Raw genomic sequence first — 18967 nt, 5'->3', positions numbered from 1 at the left:
CCCAAGATCTAAATCAGGCACTAAGTCCCAAAAGTATTCCTGGTATCTACCACCGTCACCAATTCAGGACTTTCTTGTGCAAAATCCTATATGTCCCACAAATCCCTGATGGAAAGCTACCAAGTTGTTCCTAATAATCTGGCGTGTTAACTGTGTTCATCAATTCTTGATTTAAGATGGAAGGCAAAATTAAAGAAAGTGTGCCCACCTTCTCAAGATTGTGCCAATGTGTGAGGCCTTGAACTTATTATAACTGTTTTTCCAGCAACTAGTTTTGTTGCTCTGTCAGAGAAAACTGTATGAAGCTCGGCATGAAGACCACTCTTTTGAAGAAAGCCCCTGTCCAGAGAAGCATTTGAACCACCAGGCTGATATGATACCAATATTCATGTAGTGGTCCAGTGTCTGACTGGTCACTCCACTGCTAGACACCCTGTAGGATGAAATGCATTGATAATGGTAAAGTCCATAGTGACAGAATGAAATAAATCTTCATAAAAAGGCAGAAAAGGATTTGGGGTCTGCTGAGAACCAAGATTGAACAGCTGCTTTGGACCAGGTCAAAACGTGACTCAGCTCTTATAATGAAGCCACCTGTGCAGGAATATTAGTGGGCCATCGATAACCACAAAAAGTCATCTGTGGGGCCGTGGTAGGGTAATGATGTGAATGCTGCCTTCAGACCACAAAGCAGTGCACTGTACTGATGATGATGGTTTTCCACCCAAAAGCTAGAATGATTTTTGTTCCTTTGAAATATGTAAATGGATGTGGCCTGTAAGTCAATGGAACAGATACTGTCACTGTTGTCACTGGCTGTGGAAACATGAACCAATGTTATCATCTCGAACTTCTATGAGAAGTAAAGGAATTGGCAAGTCACAAGGCAATACAAGTCCTTAAATACGATTTACAAAGCCACACAAGGGTCTATTTGCACTTCCTGCATTAGCTTGTAAAGAAATGATAAACGCGTTACATTTTGTTGTGGTAAATGTTCCCATTTATCCATGGAATTTGAAATCTAGATTAACTAAAGGTGCGTCACACACAGAAAGGGGAAATCACCTATTAATAGTGCCTTTGCGCAGAAAGGTGTCTCTTCCTCCACAAAAACAGTCCTACTTGTCACTCAGGCACCCTTGCAGCATGGTTCAACTGTGCCTGCTTTGGCGCTAGGCAGCCTCAAGTGCACCAGTGCAGGTAGAGAGCTGAAGAGTACCATATTTTTGCTCTCCAGCTCTTTGCATTCATGCAATTCAGTGCAGCGTTACATGAACTCTTAGGAAATATGCTCCTTGGAATCTTACTGAAATCAACACAGCCAGAATTGATGGTGGCATTGAGCACAATAACATGCTGTATCCGATCCAAAGTACCGTAGCACCACAGAAGTACAACTCAGAAACAGTCCAATGTCGGTAATATGAACTTTAGGTAGTGGAAGAGGATACTCAGGTAGGGACAGTTAGAGAGAACCACAGAGATATTCAGAGAGACAGAGAGAAAAAGTGACAGAATGAGTGAGTGAGGGGGAGCAGATGTCCTCAGTGGCGTAGTATTAGACCTGGCATCCTTTGAGTGGTCTCCCCTGTCTTTTTTGTCTCTCCTTCCCATGTTTTGACTGTGGGCTGGACTCTGTTTTTGCTGGTTTTGGTACTCTGGGCACTTTACCACAGCTGACCAGGGATAAAGTGCAAGTGTTCCCTGTGTAAAATGCATGTGTCATTGGCTTTTCCACGATTGGCACATTAGATGTAATAGTAAGTCCCTAGTAAAGTGCCCTAGAAGTGCCCCGGGCCTGTAAACCAAGTGCTACTAGTAGGCCTACAGCACTGGCTGTGCCACCCACATGAGTAGCCCTGTAAACATAGCTCAGATCTGCCACTGCATTGTCTGTGTGTGCAGTATTAACCTGCCAATTCGACCTAGCAAGTATACCCACTTGCCAGGCCCAAACTTTCCTTTTATTATATAAGTAAGACACGGTAGCCCCAAGGACAGGGTGCTGTGTATGTTGAAGGTGGAACATGTACTGATGTATTTTAGATGTCCTAACAGTTAAATATTGCCATATTCAGTTTTCATTGTTGCCAGGCCTATTTCTCTCACAGGTTAACAAGGGGGCTACCTTTAAATAACTTTTAAGTATAGTTTCCCTTTGGGAGCAGATGAAATTTGGAGTTTGGTGTCCCTGAACTCACAATTTAAAAATACATGTTTTGGTAAAGTTGGTTTTTAAATTGTCAGTTTGAAAATGCCACTTTTAGAAAGTGGGCATTTTTTTGCTTAAACCATTCTGTGACTCTCCCTGCTTGTGTATACCCTGTCTGGGTCAGTCTGACAGTTGGGCTGTTTGTGAATCCCCCCTGGACAGTGACACAAAGGGAGCTGGGGAGTAGGCCACATATCCTGATGGGTAATCTGAGCTAGAGTGGAGGGAGGAGTGGTCACTTGCACTTGAATGGGCTGTGCCTGCCCTTACACAATGCAGTCTCAAACCCCCTGGTATGAGTCTGGGGCCAGGCCTGGGCCAGACAGGATCTTGTGAACAACAGAGACTTTCCTTTGACGTTTGCCTACTTCATAGGCAGAAAGGGGTATAAGTAGTGGATCCAAAAACCCAGATTTTTTCTTTACTGCTGGAATCAAGAGGAACCTCTGCCAAGGAGAAGGGTTGAATAACTGGTGGAGGAGTACTGTCCCTTTGCCTGTGACTGTGCTTTGCTGGGTTAGCCTGCAGTTGCTGCTTCTGCCTGAAGGAGGACAAAGACTGGACTTTGAGGTATATTCCTGCTTGTGAAGAATCTCTAAGGGCTTGGATTGAGCTTGCCTCCTCTTTGAGGTCTCAGGGCCATCAAAGACTTCCTCTGCCAGCACCTGGACTCTCTGCTGAGACTCCTGCTCTACCAAGTGGTGCCCTGTCCAGTCTCTGGGCCCTTGAGAGGTGAAGATGGCAGAACAAGGATTGAAATCCACGCAAAGAATGCCATGTGGGGAAAATGTTGATGCATCGTCTGCAACGCGGCTGAAAAACGAAGAGCCACCCCCTTTGTGGCTAAAATTGAGCATCTCCCTGGTTGTTAAAAATCAACGCAAGTCTGTGTAGCTTTGAGGTGCCAGTCCGGAAATCAATGCATTGCTCTCTTGTGGGAGAGAAAAACAATGCATTGCCAACCCAAATGGAGAAGAAACGACGCACGGCCTCACTTGCAAAAGAGGAATCGATACATTGCTGACTTTTCTGACACACGCTTGCCTGTACAGCTTTATTTTTTACGCAAACCAAGTAGTTTGTGTAAAATCAACATTTCCATTGTTTTCTATGGAGTAAGAATCTTATTCATTATAAAAATTCATATCTTGACTTGTACATGTTGGATTTTTGCTGTTTTGGTCTCGTTTGATTTAGATAAATATTACTTATTTTTTAAAACTGGAGTGGTGTCCATTTTGTAGTGTTTTCACTGTATGACTGTGTGTGTTGGTGCAAATACTTCCCACATTGGCTTTGAGATAAGCCTGACTGCTTGTGCCAAGCTACCATAGGGGTGAGCAGGGATTATCTTAAGTGTATATTTCCATTGCCCAGACTAGAGTGAGGGTCCCTGCTCAGACAGAGTGCAAACTGACTGCCAACCAGATATCCCATTTCTAACACCTGGGCTTCATCTGCAACATTAAAACCCCATTCTGGCTCTTATATATATATCCTTATTCATTGCCAGGAAATTCAGCGAGGTGGCCTTTCTTCAGTTCCAAAATTGGCAAGCCAGCTCACCCTTATAGCCGGTGGGCTCACAAGGCCAGGACACCAATGAGGCTACACACAGGGTCAGGGACACAACAGACATGGACACGCTGGGTGATGGTTACGTAAAGTACTCCTGAGCAGCTACTTCACCTTTATGTAAGCCCTCAGGCTGCGCACGGCCCTCAGGATGTGTGCTCCACACATTGTATTGTAGATGCCGGATGACTCTATATCCCTTCCAACTTTTCAACAAAAGTGAACAACACACAAAAAAGAAAAACTGGTGTGGAAACCCTGAGTTGCTGTCCTTTAGCAAACAAAGGGGGTCATTCTGGGAGCACCGCCGACAGACCAGCGGTGCCCCGCAGGGCATTCTGACCGCGGCGGTTCGGCCGCGGTCAGATGCGGGAAACCGGCGGTCTCCCGCCGGTTTCCCGCTGCCCTGCAGAATCCTCCATGGCGGCGGAGCGCGCTCCGCCGCCATGGGGATTCTGACACCCCCTACCGCCATCCTGTTCCTGGCAGGTCTCCCGCCAGGAACAGGATGGCGGTAGGGGGTGCCGCGGGGCCCCTGGGGGCCCCTGCAGTGCCCATGCCAATGGCATGGGCACTGCAGGGGCCCCCGTAAGAGGGCCCCACAAAGTATTTCAGTGTCTGCTATGCAGACACTGAAATACGTGACGGGTGCCACTGCACCCGTCGCACCTTCCCACTACGCCGGCTCAATTCTGAGCCGGCGTCCTCGTGGGAAGGTTGATTTGCCCTGGGCTGGCGGGTGGCCTTTTGGCGGCCGCCCGCCAGCCCAGGGCAAATCCCAAAATACCCTCAGCGGTCTTTCGACCGCGGAGCGGTATTTTGGTGGGGGAACTTTGGCGGGCGGCCTCCGCCGCCCGCCGAAGTTAGAATCACCCCCAAAGTCTTTCAGTCTTTGACTGGGTCTTGGATTTGCCCTCAACTGACATGGATGACCTTGACTGTTCACATACTGGGTCTTAGTTTATTGACTCTTGTTTTTAAGGCTGTACCACTGTGAACATACTGGACTCACCCTGGCTGCTTCCTGCAGCCAATTTTCAATGGCAGATTCCCCACCCTCATGGGTGGTGTCTTCTTCCGGATCCAGTTAGCCAGAGGTAATTCTATTGAGCCATGTTCCTTAAAATCTCCATATTACCTCTCCTTGCAGTCGCCATACTTCCTTGCACCCTCACTACTTCCCAGGATTCTTTCTCAAAGGGTGTACAAAACTTCCACCCAGGCTGGTGACCCTTTATTAGCACCTTGTCTCCAACTCTTAGATCAGGTTCAACAGCCCTTCAGTTCCTGATGGCTCACTCAATGGTGACTCTTCTCCTCTCTTGGGCCATCTGCATGTCAATGATGATGGGCTTCCACTTGGGACCAGCCCCAATTAAATCTCCAGTTAAATCTCCTCCTCAATAGATTGCTCGGGGCACACCCCAATGTGCTGTAAGGAGTTTCATGATAGGTCCTCAAGAATTGGTGTAAGGAACACTCCAGATCTTCTGCTTTTTCCACCCCAATCCAAAATACTCTGTTCAGCGTTCTCATAAATCTTTCTACTTCTCAATTTGCCTGAAGCCACTGCAGGGTTATTCTTCGGTGTGGAACGCTGAGATGACTTAGGTATTCCTTAAACTCTTCACCTTGAAAAGGTGGGCTGCTGTCAGTCTTGATTGCATTGGGTAGTCTCATCAATGCAGGGGTCCTCCCCAGTGTCAAGTACCTCCATGGAAATCCCACCTCAATATGGACCAGGAGGGTGGCTGTGAGGGGGGAAGTCCCTTCTGGGTAACTCCTGCAGGAGGATATGCACAATGAGGGTCCCCACAGAGTATTTCTATGTGTCCAGTCTTGTCGGTGACACACAGGCCAGAGAAGGAACCCTCTGCGACATTGTCCATTAATGACAAGAGATATGCATTCTTCATAGATACAGGAGCAACAAAATTCAGTACTAAAGAGGGAGGACTCTTGATTTCAAACAGATCCATGGACACACAGGAATTCTCTGGGAAAATTAAAGGGTGCCATTTACCAAAACAGTAAATATGGAAGTAGGGGGGAGACAAATTGATGGCTGCTTACTATTCTCACCAACTGCCCCAGCAAATTTGTTAGGCAGAGACTTGATGGAAAAATTGAATATGCCCATTCATTTTAAGCCAGGAGGTAGCATGGTTTGATCCAGACCTGGGATTCCACCCTCCAGAGTCATGGTACTAATGGTGGACTTCTCCAGCAGAGACCAGACTAGAGCATGACCCACTGATTTGGAGGCATTTACTCCTACATTATATACCATCATAGCAGAGACACCAAAGCTATTGGGGAGGGAGGTTCAATGGCGCAAATAATTCCTTTTTAGATAGTAAGGACAGGACCCCGGACTATTAGAAGTAGAAGTAATTGCAGATAGAGGCTTTGGAACTAACACCTACCTATAGCATCTTGACAGCCAGTGACCATAATGGTGCTTTGCGGGCATTTGTCATCTTCCCTGATCCAGGAAAGATGATTAGGGAGATGCTGGATGAAAAGCTATTCGAGGATGACATACCATTATGTACTGTGCTAGAAGTCAGAACTCCCACACCAAGCAGATAATTGGACACAGTAGAAGAAGAAGATCTGTCACAGGTGCCAGATGTCCTATGGACTAAGGGTCTTCATGATGTTGGCCTCACTCGCACTGCTGCACCATTTGAGAGTACATTGAAGGAAGGTGCCATCTTACCTGGAGTAAAACAATACCCCTTAACCAAGGAGGCAGAGGAGGGCATTACCCACACTGTACAGGCTTTACCGGAACAGTGAATAACTTACCCTGGAGTGTCACCTTGTAACACCCCTATGTACCCAGTGAAGAAAGTTCAGGAAAATACTTGGTACATGGCTCAAGATCTGCACCTGTTGAACAATATTATGATACCTGAATTCCCAATTGTCCCAGACCCTTCCATCATCCTCACAAACATCCCACAGGACTCCAGGTACTTTTCAGTTATTGATCTTAAGAATGTCTTATTCAGAATTCCATTCAATCCAGATAGTCACTATCTGAAGCGTTCACATATTGTGGGATCCAATATTTGTACTCTTGTTTGCCCCAAGGATATTGCGAATCACCCAGCATGTTCAACAGAGCAATAAAAATTGATAATTCAAATTTTCTGTTGTGACATGGCATTGGTTTGTAGTCCTACGAGCAAGGGGCATTATGGCCCATATTTATACTTCTATTGCGCCGAATTTACATCGAAATGTTTTGGATGGGAGAACCTACCTTGCCTCAGTGAGATGCAAGGTAAGCATTCCCATCCAAAAAAATAGTGCTATCCCCATAGCCCCATATTTATCTTCCCATGCAAAAATGATGCACAGGTGTGAGGAGGGTCTAAATAATGGTGCTAAGATTACTTGGCACATTATTTAACGCTTGGGTCAGACCAGGCATTTGGGGACCAGTGAACCCATTTCCACTGTTAAACACCATATAATGGGTCCACAGGTGGCACTGGAGGATGGGGGACCCCATCCCAGGTAAGACCAGGTAAGCATTTTTTTAAAATGCTGACGTTGGGGGCCCTAACTGCATGGCACAGGGTGCAATGGCCATACCCAGGGGACACTTGCCCTCTGTACTGGCCATTGGGGTGGTGGGCATTACTCCTGTCTTAGTGGTTGTGCGCCAGGGAATGGCACTAGTCTGGTTAGAGGCATTTTATTTGCCTCTAACCAGGCTAGCGTCATTTTTTGACGCACAAACCCCTCCTTCCCTACCGCCACCCACACCCAGCTAGCATCTTTTTTTAAGACACTAGCCCAAGTTTAGCACTGGCTTGCACCATTCTATAAATACAGCGCCCGACTGGCGTTGTAAAATTATGCAAGACAGCACTTTACTTTTTGATGCAAAACAGCGTTCCCGCAGTTTTGCATTAAAAAGTATGAATTCTGGCATCTATCTCTTGTAAACACTCTTGCCTAGAGAGGATACAAAGTGGAGAAGGCAAAAATTCACTAATGCAAGGACAAGTACTGGCAGCATCTGTCATACGTGTAACACCTGAAAGGGCAGCTTCCGTTCTGCAAAGGTCAAAAATAGAAACAGTCAGAAGAATGCAAAAGTTTCTGGGTTATTCTAACTACGTGAGACAATGGTTATTTGACAATAGCACTCTAATAGGCCCATTGTTCATGGCTATCAATCAGGCAGGAGATTTGGACTTCAGAGATGAGGGAAACTTTCCAGAAACTGAAGGATGTGATAACAAATGCTCCTGTCCTGGGAACTCCAGATTATACCAAGGAGTTCTACCTAATCTGCCACTGCAATGGTCAGGTGATGACAGCCAACCTCACAGAGAATTATCTGCTAGGCCACAAACCAATTGCTTCCTCCAGTGGACTGATGGATTCAGCCATGAAAGGACACAATCCCTGTGAACAAGCTCTGGCCACTACAGCATTTGCAATACAGAAGAGTACCCCGTTACTTATGAGGGCACCATTAATGCTCTACGCAGAACATGCAGTCGTTGCTATCTTCCAGAAAGCGCAGGTGGATCAAGGAGCTAAGGATGCAGGCAGATGTACACCCCCAAAGGTACCATCAGAACCACAACCTACCCCTGTTCTGTTGGCTCAGACTGCCCCACCAGCAGAAGGCGATGCAAAAACTACCATAAACAAGGACACACCCCACTACACAGAGTCACCAAGGTTACACCTGAAGGAGCTACAGAAAGCTACATAGTCACATGAAAAGCAGTTTTTGGAAAATAGAGGGTGCATACAGTCCCCAGTTATGCAACAAGCTCTGCTTGCAACCGTCCTGCATCAGATTCATTTACCAGCTTACCCTTCCAGAGACTGTTTGGCCATCCAAATACAGGTTTGTCACTAATTCACATGACACAATAACCATGGATTTACAAAGCTGTATGGTTTGTAAACAGTATTTCCTAGTCCCACTCTAAAAGTGACTAGATCCACCATTCCACAATCACAAGGTCCCTTTAAGGTCCTTCATTTGGACTTTGTAGATGTGATTAACAGGTGTAACAACTACAAGTACCTCTTGGTGGTGGTCTGCCCATTCTCCGGATGGATTGAGGCAGGACCATGCGTCCATTGTGATGCAAAATCAGCAGCCACATTCTTAGTTCAGGAAGTGATTCCCCGATGGGGGATTCCAGAAGCCATAAGATCTGACAATGGCACTAATTTTTCGAATACAATTTTTGAACACACGACGGCAGTATTTAGGGGCAAAGCATAAATAGTCATCCCCATACCACTCAAAAAGTAATGGAATTGAGGAGAAATAATTAACTTGTGCACCATCCCGAATAAAACATGTCTCTACTGCTTGCCAATAGCACTATTTTTGCTGATGAATACCATAAGCTCAGATCATCCCATCACTGCTCACAAAATGGTGACAGGGAGATCCATCAATGTCCAAGGCCCTGCCAATAGAAATACAATTTAGAGAGAGAGTTCATCTCAAACACCGAAAAAAAGTTGTGATCCGGTGAAAGTAAATGTAGGAGATCAAATGTTCATACGGAACTTTGTTCACCGATTGAACGAGAAACGTTTATGAGGGTCCCTACACAGTCACCATAGCTACACCAACAGCTCTCAAGGTGGATGGCAGGAAAGCTTTGATCCATTACAGCCATGTGCGTCTCGACCTAGCAGCTCACCAAAAATAATGGACAGATCAAATTGAAAAAGAGGGGGGAAGGAAGATTGTCACCCTGAAAGGGTCCCCCTCAAACTATATTTTTGGACTATTTTTCAAATGGACACTACCAAAAATATGTATTTCTGTTTTTGTATTTCTCTTTTATCTCCTAAATCTATCCTTTTTCCTCTTTGCTAGCAAAGTACTCCTAAATTCTAATGTCTTTCTTGTTCAAAGAGATCTTTCTAGTAGGAATGTGACCCCTAACGCTCTTGCTAAGATGTCAGACAACATGTGGTATCTGAAGCAGCAATAAGTCATGCTTGTGTGCTCCCTAATTCCCCATGCTACTGGTTCATATAGACTACAATTCACAAAGTCCCACCAGAGCTAGCTTGCTGCCTATTTCACCTGTACTTGTGTAGAATAAAGGCCCAAATGCAATTGACACATGTCAGAGTAGTAGACTTCCTAGTCAATGCCACAAAATACAAGTTACCAGAATTATTATATATCCTCACAGACAGACACGAGATAAGGGAGAAAACAACACAAATGAGAAAAAACAGGATGCCCCACCACTGTAGATTGAGCCCAGATGGTCCTAGATCTAGGTTTCTTTCTGTAGGACAATGTCAGAGTAGTACGCTTCCTAGTCAATTCCACAAAATACAAGAAGTTACCTGAATTATTATACATCCTCTCAGACAGACACAAGATAAGGGAGAAAATAACACGCATGAGAAAAACAGGATGCACCCCAACTGTAGGTTGAACCCAGAAGGTCCTAGATCTAGGTTTACTAGGGGTAGCACACCAACCACCTGAATGTAGCAGTTATTTTGCAAACCCCTAGACCGAGATTGTGTCCAAAGGGCAGGGATCAGAGTCAGAGTATCAGTCTTTGCTCATAATCAGTGCAATCCAGACATCAAAATTTCCTGTAGTGCCATGTCTTTATGGAATGGCACTGACATTAGCAAGGATGCAATAAGGGAACAACCACATGGGATGAAAATATTCCATGCTATAACAGGGTAGACAGCATTAAAAGTCCTCAGACTGTCATGAAACTAACCTCTGCCTCCTTATGTTTCAGTGGAAATGGGACCATCAACATAGGTTGGAATATTGGTTGCATAGTCAGTTTTCCACTCCGACATGCAGGGTGGCACCTCCAGCCTTATGGACTTCTGGCAGTGTGGAGATCTACTGTTTCCTCAGTTACCACCTATTCTATGGTATCTTTGCACGCTCGAGTTATAGTGATACCAGGAATTAACATGTCCACTATGCATAAGCATCTCATGAGCCGTCCAACGACCTTGCTACATCACAACTGGAAGACGAGAACTGCAGAATACTATGGCACTACCATCCTGAATGTCAGGACTGTTGGGGGCTCTGTTACCAATGACTGTGATCTTGCTACTTATATACTGTGTAATAAGGCAATACTAGCGTGTGTTAAGAGAATAGGCACTGAGGCGGGAAGGATGTTTAAATTAGGACACCAGCACAAGCAATGGTTTCCCATGGAATATGTGACACCTGGTACCAAAGGCAGACCAGGAATTAGATAAGGTGTCACAGGCTACTCTTCATTTATGTATTTGGCCCACTGGAACTGCAGAAAGGTCTTGATTCTTGCAGGTTCTGCCTTGACCCATTTAAGGGCGTCCCTTTCTGGTAGTCACGGTGCTGCCGACGGAGGAACGCCAAAAAAACAGTCTGTGCCCTCCAGAAGGAGTCCCAGAGGAAAAAAGTCCAAAGGGAAAAACCTCTAAAGCAGGAACTCCCTGGAACAAAAAAGAACCAAAAGGTAAGTCTTCCAACAGGAAAAATAATACTGGCAGAACACTGGAACAGATGAGGAAAAATAACTGGAGAAAAAAGTAGCAGGAGCGAAGATCACCATCTAAAGGAAGTGTTGCAGCACAAGGAGAAAAGAATCACTCACCTTATATACCCAAGAACAGGAAACGACCAACAGGAAGTAGAAAGTCTCCATATTGGATTGGGAAAGAAACATAGAAACATATGGATAAAAGACACCATGTTGAAAAAGGTTCCTAAGCATGCAGGGAAAAAGAAGGTATTCTGGGAAAAAGAAAGAACGTGGCTGAATATGCACATAAAAACATGAGGAAAGGAAGAAAAAGAAAAGAAAGAAAGAAAAAATGACAGGCTGACCAGGTAAGTGAAGGGTGTGGGGGAAGGTGCCCAAGTAAATATTGAGGGCATGCCGCGCCCAAGAATCGCAGAGGCCACTTGCCCAGTTTGGGACCTCGAGTAAGAAAATAGAGCACTGTAGGGGCGCGGCACGCTACGAACTGTAGCTGCACCCTGAGCCGAATGCTCGGTGCGTGCCACGGTCTGCCGCGGCACGACATAAGGTAGTTGAAAAATCAACTAGCGGGGAATGTTGTAGGAAATGTAAATAATAAGCACAGTACTGTGAATATGAAATGTGAAAACATCACACAACATCAAGCACCAGTAGAGGCCACACTGCTGTTCACAATCAAGAAACAGTTTGGGCCAAACCCCCACAGTGACACGAGCAAGATAAAAGGTTCAGGCAAGGATGTAGCAGAATAAGGAACACAAAAGGTCATCTGCTAAAGGCCAACTCATGTATGACCAACTTGCAGGTATTTACGACACTAGCACACAAGTCCCCGGCACACTCTCAGTGCTTACAAACAGATTGCAAACTGATTAGACACTGGGCACATAGTTCAATTAGCTCAAAGCACATAGGTGCACGACTTACAATGGGTGCAGAGAAGAAACCAAATTCCAAACACCCGGGAGCCTCAGACACACAATGCTGTCAGCACACACTTCACATGAATTAGATTGATAAAAGAGCATAGGTCAAAGAATGCTTGGTCATAAACCTCTGTCGAATATATAATGAAGACAGAGTAATGTCAACCTAGGAATTCGGGGTTAATGGGTCACTTGTTTTCCATTTTAATCTGTAACTTGGAAGTTATCTTTTGTTAATCATGTGTAATAAAACATTGTACTGATTTGTATAAAAGAGCCTGTCTGTGAACAGGCAGTCCAGAAAAACTGTAGAGGCAGGTTGTTCAGGGCTGAAGTGTAGTCTTTTTCTCCATGTCGTGGCAGTTAGTAAATATTGTCTTTGGAACTGCTAAGAGGAGCCTGCGTGGTCATTTCCAAATCATGAGAGCATATTCATTCATCCAATAGCACTGTCTTTCTTCATCAACAGTCACAAAGGGTTGAAAATGGTGGGCAAGTGGGGGATAAACCTCCCACAGTAGTTGACCATTCCCAGAAAACTGCGTACCTCTGAGGAGTCCTGGGGTACAGCACTTGTCAAGAATCTGTAGCCAAAGATCTGTACTTCATTGGTGCAAAAGGAGCATTTCTTGCACAAACTACTGAGCGTTTCAAGGTGGCCTGTTACTAGGTGTAATGCTCTTTGATGGTGCTGCAGAAGATCAAGATGTCATCACTTATGTTGATGACTCCGACCAACCCAGACAGCGCTTCTTGTTCAGCTTCTTGAAAGACTTCCACTGCTGAGGATACACCGCAACTCAAACATTGGAATCATCGAAGTCCCACATGTGTTGAATGTAGTAATGTAATGACTCAACTCCTACAACAATCTAGGTCAATCTAGGAAATCCACTTTGCTCCATTCAGATCAGCCACGATCTCATTGAGGCTCGAGGTGATGTGTGTCTCCCTGTGAATGGCTTTGTTGTGCAGTCTCAAGCACATAGTCTTATTGAACAGGGCTGTTTTGGCACCCAGGGTGTAGGACCTGTCACCTTCTCAATAACCCCAACCTCTTCCAGCAGTTCCACCTAATTCTCTATGAGAGGTCAAAGATTAAATGGCGCTCTCCTGTGTCGCAAGGCTTCAAGGTGTCATTGATATGGAGTTTCAATTGGACACCCTTCAGGCACCCAAGTCCCTTAAACTGTTTCAAGAAATCAGTTAGAATGATGTCAGCATGGAACTGATGTATTTGTCTTGCAAAGAAAGCCAGGCCCAAGTCTTCAGCTGTGTGACAGCCGAACAAGGTGCTAATGTCGCTCTGTGTCACATGGAATTTGGCTTCGGTCTTCATGTTGCCATTCATTACCTCTACTTCAAAGACACCTTCCAGTGGGATGGGGTCCATGCTCCCACATGGGTAAATCTTGGCATTCATTGGGAGGATCTCCAGATTTAGATCCAGCTTGAGAAACTGCTTGTAATCAATGACATTTATGGATACCGCAGTACCAATTAGAGCTGTGATCTGGAATCCACTAACGCACACTTGACACTATAGTGAAGTTGTCCTGTGCTGATTGTCATGTCCTGTGAATGATGTCGTGAATGCCTCCTCATCATCATCGTCTTCAAGTAGACTGATATCTGTGCCATCAAACCACATCGCTCATCTCCTGTGTCCTCCAGAGACAATTGTTGAACGTTTATGTGTTTCCTTCCTTTAATGCTCGCGGTCACCCCGGCACAGGTACTACGGCAGACCTTTGCAAAATGGTTCAGTTGACCCCATTTCAGGCATGATTTCCCTTGGGTGGAGCACCCACTTGGTGAGCGGTGCCTCAGCCAGCAGTTGACACATGCCTTATTATTCACTTGGGCAATGGCAGCCCTTAGGGATCCCGTTGGGCATCATTGCTTTGTCTCAACCTGCTCTTCTTTGACCTTTACCACACTGGATGTCTTTAGGACATTCGATCCACAAATCAGTATGTCATCAAGCATGATGCCAGATTGCCACCTGATAAGGTATTGTAGGATGGATGACCGGCATCCCTGAATCAGTTGAGCACGGATTACATCTTGCTTATCTTTACCAGTACATGTGTTCACCAACTTACACAGCCTTGCAAAGAATGTATCAACAGACTCCCCTTCTGCCTGATGAGCCTGTCACAGTTTGAATCTTTTATAGTCTGGATTCAATTGTGGATCAAAATGACAATTCATTGGTGCATCAAAGTCATTGTCATCTTCTATGTTGAGAAAGTTTTCAAATAGCTCACACACTTCATATCCCCCCATGTATGACATGAGCTGCCTTTTAACGGCTCCATCCATTTTACGTTTTGTATGAAAATAATGCTGCAATACACTGGCACAACTTAGGAGCAGTAGTCACTGAATTTGCAAGCTGACTAAATGTGGGTAATGCTGTGCCTGAGGTGTGTGCACAGTGCTGTTGTGCCAGAGGGACATCTCCCTGAGGTAGTGCAGACATACTGGACCAGATTTACAAGGCCCTAGTGCCACCTTGCGCCACATTAGCAGCATTTTTTCACACTAATGTGGGTCAACAAGGCAAAAATCGCAGCACCATGTTTACAAAGTGGTGCAATACATGCATTCCACCACTTTGCGACCCCTTGTACCACATTATGCCTGAGCCAGGCATTATGTATGCAAGGAGGGTGTCTAGGTGTCAGGAGGCCCACAAAAATAGCGCAATTAAGTCTGCAAGATTTCAATGCCTGGTCAAAGCAGAAATTAAAGGATGCACCCATTAAAGTCTATGAGCCTCCTTGCACTTTCCTGCACTAGCGTCAACATTTTGACTCTAGTGTAGCAAAATGCCACAATAGCGTTAAAAATGATGATGCTATAGGCCTAACGAGTGCCAGGGTGGCCTTATTATAAATACAGTGCACCCATGGTATCATTAGGTGGCTGTGGGGGGGACACACAAGAAAGCTGACGTATCAGTACTGATGCACCAGATTCTTGTTAATCTGGGCCATTGTTTCACTGTCTTCTTTTTCTTTAATTATGAATTTATTTATTTTTGCTGTACGGTGTGTCCTTTTCACTTGCTTGCCCTACTGGTGTGCACACTTGTTCGCTGTGTCAGCTCTCTGTCCATCTTTGTGACTTGTTGGTACCAAGGCAATCCACACAGTATGAGTGTAATCAACTTTATACTCTACCTCCTTCACATTTTTTCATGTCTTTCCTTATGTTTTTGTTTTCTTTCTTTGTTTTTCAGCCAGACTTTTCTCCACCCAAGGTCTTCAACTTGCGTTTTGCTCTAGGGCAGAGTCGTCACGTTGCCAGGTACTCACACTGCATGTCACCGTTACCTGGGGCAGGATCATTCCCCAGTACGATGTCTTGGCCATGTCACTGCTGCTGCCTTCACCTGCCGTTCCACTTCAAGGTCTCTTTGTGCAGTCACCCATTCCATCCATGAGTGCGCTGACCTGCTTACAGCCTTCCGATGGAGGCACAGTACACCACTCTAATTCGGGCTGCAAGGAGGGGCTGCGCAGTTCCTCTTGGCACACCGAAGCATGTCTCAGGGCATTGAAGAGAGTCTGTTGTTGGTGCATGTGTGTTGGCAGCAAAGAATAGATTGTCTTCTTCCCAGTTGCTGGGGCTTACACAAGGTGTCACCATGAGAGGTAGGCACGCTCCCCTTTCCGCACATGGTGTAACCCGCCTCATCCCCAATGTAGCCAGCGGACTCCCAAGCCAGGATGTCAATGAGGCCTACACACATGGTCAGGGGCACGACAGACATGGAGACTCTGGGTGGTGGTTACATAAAGTAGTCTTGAGCATCTACTTCACCTTTATTTAAGCCCTCGGGCATCGCCCGGCCCTCCGGATGCATGCTCCATACTTTTTATCATAGATGCTGGATGGCTCTACAACCCTCAGATCACTTAAATTATCACAGAGATGAGACCATACAAATTGTGATACTTGCTGCAGTGCCATTTATACACCAAAGTGTTTGTATTTTACCTTTAGGACCGGTTAACATAATGACATTGCCCCTATGGACTGCCCAGTATCTGAACTATTTCATGTTTTTTCTTGGAGATCAATGACCCAATTCCGACTCTAGACAACTCTGTGAAATCCCTTTCCTATTCGCTCTTCTCTGCTCTTGCCTGATCCTAGCAAAGCAAGTATAAACATAGTGCAAACACAGAAAGAACAAGAGGCTAATGGAGCCTGAGGGAAAGGCTGAAAGGCTAAAAAGTGTGCCTTACCAGTGAAGGCTTACATGAATCGAGAAACTTCTGGGAGGCCAGAATTTAATTTAACTCAGCTCTGGGCCCTGTTGTTTCTAAATAGATTTCCATTTCCGCCATCCCAGTGAGGTACATGATACTGTTGATGGCTTGTAGGAAATAGTCATAGATGAGGAGTAAGTCATTTTTTAGGACTGTGTGTTGGACTGTATGTGTTATCAGTTGCAGTTGCATTGTACATTATGGCCCTCATTATGAACACAGCAGTAAACACTGCACCGCCGGTGGTGAGGGTGTCAACCGCCAACAGACGTGCGGTCTGAACCACCAAATAATGAACCACCTTAAACACAGGCAGCCTGAAAACCACTCACGGCCAGCAGACGAGTGCTGACAATGACCGCAGAGCCCGCCCACAGGCCGACGGAAAGGCCCTGCCCACCCATCAAATAATGAAGCACTAGACCACCATCAGTTCTGGGGCGGGAACCACCGCTACGCAAAGCGAGGTGGATAGAACCAAATAAAAGGAACATTCACCGTAGGTACACACAACACACCAAAGCAGACATGGATAGAGAGTTGCAGATCATACCAGCCCTGCTCCTTGCCATATACCTCCATGACCGAGACCGCAGACGACAATGCTAAGTACCGTAACCTACTAAAAAAGGGAAGAAAGGGCACAGTTACATACCCACTCACTCCACCCACCCAGCAACGCTCCCACAACCCTTCACAGCAGCACAAGCCATACACCCCACAGCAAAAGATGCTTACCCGACACAAGGCAAATCTAGCTGGTGGAGCGGACTTCGCCTGGGGTGCAGCAGATGTTCCAGGGCCAGCACGGGGTCTCTTTCTCACAGGGGAGGTAGCACGGGAATGGGAAGGGCAGACAGGAACAGGCTGTGACATGGAAGGAGTGGACAGGGCAAGGAAGTATGCACATTTAGGGACCCGATGGGGTGGGCCAGTGGGTTCAAACAGGTCTATACGGGATAGGACAAGTTTCTTAGGGGCAATTGGGGTGGACCTGGAGGAAGCTGTGGGAGTGGAGGTAGAGGGAGTGGACGTAACAGGTGTAGGTGTGCGTGACGTGGGAGTAGGTGACTGGACACTATGCTGAGGTGTGGTGGATGTTTGATGGGTGGGTATTTTGGTGTGTTTGAGTGCCTTGGGAGGAGGGGGGTGGACACAGTGGGACAAGACATGCTGCCAGTGTAAATATATGTTGTCTGGGTGTCTGCAAAGCTGGTGAGTGTGCTGCATGTGTCAACTAAAGACGTTGTGGTGAGTGCAGGTGTGGTGTCTGGGGTGCATGAATGGATGTTTGATATTGTGGTGACTGCAAGAATAGGGTCAGAAACATTGAATGAGGGTGCAGTGCCTGTGGGTGTGCATGTAGAGGGGACAGACAGAGAGGCGGAAGAGGTGGACACACTGGGGGAAGTGGATGTTGGTGTTTGTGCATGTGTATGGTGGGAGTGTGTATGCCTGTGGTCGGAGGTGTGGTGCTTGTGTTTTGAAGTGTACTTCTTGTGTGTTAAGGTGTGTGCCTGCGTGTCAGAATGTGTGCTTTGGACGGGTGAAGGGAGTGGGGTGCTGGAAAGGGTAGAGGTGGTTGGAGGGGGAACGGAATGACCAGGGACACTGGCTGCCGTCTAAGAGGAGGCCAGAGCCTAAAAAGATCTCTGTAGGCCAGACATGGCACGGTGAATGCCATCCAGATAGGCATTGGTCTGCTGCACCTCTGACACTAGCCCCTGGATTGCATTGACGATGGTTGTCTGCCCTACAGAGATGGTTCTCAGGAGGTCAATAGCCTCCTCCATGAGGGCAGCAGGGCTAACTGGGGCAGGGGATGAGGTGCCTGGGGCGAAGGAGACACCCACCCTTCTGGGTGAGCGGGCACGGGCAACTCAGTGGGGAGCAAATGGCAGGGCAGTGATGGTATGGGGGTGGCAGAAGATGGCACAGAATGGGTGGGCCCATTAGGGTCCGCCACCGCCAGAGAGCTCCCATCGGAGGAGGTATCAGAGTCACTACCTCCACTTGTAGTTGCCTCCCCGTGGTACTCCCCTTGCCCTCCAACCCACTGGTCCCCTTGGCGTGAGACTACTCTTTCTCTGTGGAACCGTGGGCAACTGCATCCCCACTCAGCTCCCTCTCCAGATGATGTACACAGACAACACAAGAGAACAGGGATGGGGAGACAAAATAGGAGAGACACTTGTGAATAGCTGAATGGAGGTACATAACTGGTTCACACATACACCCACCCTGAAAATATTCCACCAGGCAACACCTTGCACTATACACATGGCTATGCCCCTGACTAGTGGCCAGAACCCTGCTCTACAGACATTCCCCACAGCACTGCAGGACCTGACGTACTGCAGACTTGACCCTTACAACCCTACTCCTCACAGGGGCCATTATGTAGATGGAAATCAGTCAGAGTCCCTGCCACTAGACAGC

The sequence above is a fragment of the Pleurodeles waltl genome, chromosome 2_2, assembly GCF_031143425.1.
Source record: "Pleurodeles waltl isolate 20211129_DDA chromosome 2_2, aPleWal1.hap1.20221129, whole genome shotgun sequence".
Taxonomy (NCBI): domain Eukaryota; kingdom Metazoa; phylum Chordata; class Amphibia; order Caudata; family Salamandridae; genus Pleurodeles; species Pleurodeles waltl.
The sequence above is the reverse complement of the archived record's forward strand: the minus strand, read 5'-3'. Positions refer to the sequence as shown.